Genomic DNA, 985 nt, shown 5'->3' with positions numbered 1-985 from the left:
CCCAAGGCAAAAATAAAAAAACACAAAGCTTTTAATTACGGACAAATCTGGTGGGGGAGAGGGAAGAAGAGAGGAGTTATGGATGAAGGGAAACTCTGAAATAGTGGGTGGGGAAAGAGTAGAAACGGGATTATATTTTAAAAGGGAAAATTACACATTCTTCAAAGGGAACATTGTTTTGCTTAACTGTCTGAAAAAAAGTAGAATAATATTTTGATTCCTGAAGTTTTGTGTTCTTGTGTTCATGAAACCATGATAGGGTCCTAGAGGAATTAAAGGACACTAAAGAAGTGTGTGTTTGTGCAAACACATGCATGACAGCACACAAAAGAAAACCGGCACATAACTCTTTATGGAAAAATGGGAAAGACGGTGAGGAGGAAAATACAATTTATATATTAGAAATTCATATGCAAAGCTTAAAAAGTAGGAGCTGTACATTTATCTCTTCCTCACTCCTTTTTCTTCTATTATGGACAATGGGTATAAATGAGTGCGGAAAGTTGACGGACACAAAGTTAGCATGAGATATTGATACTTGACCACAAACTTTCTAGCATTAGAACATGTTATTTTATTTACCCTCTTTCTGGAACGATGACAGTGTAAATCTTTCTTTTTTTTATCTTCAAATTTGGATAACGATTCTTGTCTGAAAAAAATTTCTCTTTGCTAGCTGAGAGGTCCCCGAAGTGTCCATTAGATGGCATTGCTACTTCTGGAGTTATGATGTGGAAATAATAATGTAATTTAGCATGTTAATCAAGTTACATGGCAGAACCCCAATCATCTTGATTGTAAATATTTATTCTCTACTGTGTGATTCTATACTGATCAGCCTTGATAATTCATTGCTTCTCACTTGATGGTCATCTTTCTTTCAGGATCCCCAAAGCACTATGGATCAGGAATATTTGGGACCCCAAATAAATATTCAGGAAGTATATCCACGGAATTGTTATGATATAAATCAAAGGAATTTAAG

Source organism: Tachyglossus aculeatus, chromosome 11 (assembly GCF_015852505.1).
Source record: "Tachyglossus aculeatus isolate mTacAcu1 chromosome 11, mTacAcu1.pri, whole genome shotgun sequence".
Lineage (NCBI taxonomy): Eukaryota > Metazoa > Chordata > Mammalia > Monotremata > Tachyglossidae > Tachyglossus > Tachyglossus aculeatus.
This window is presented reverse-complemented; position numbering follows the sequence as displayed.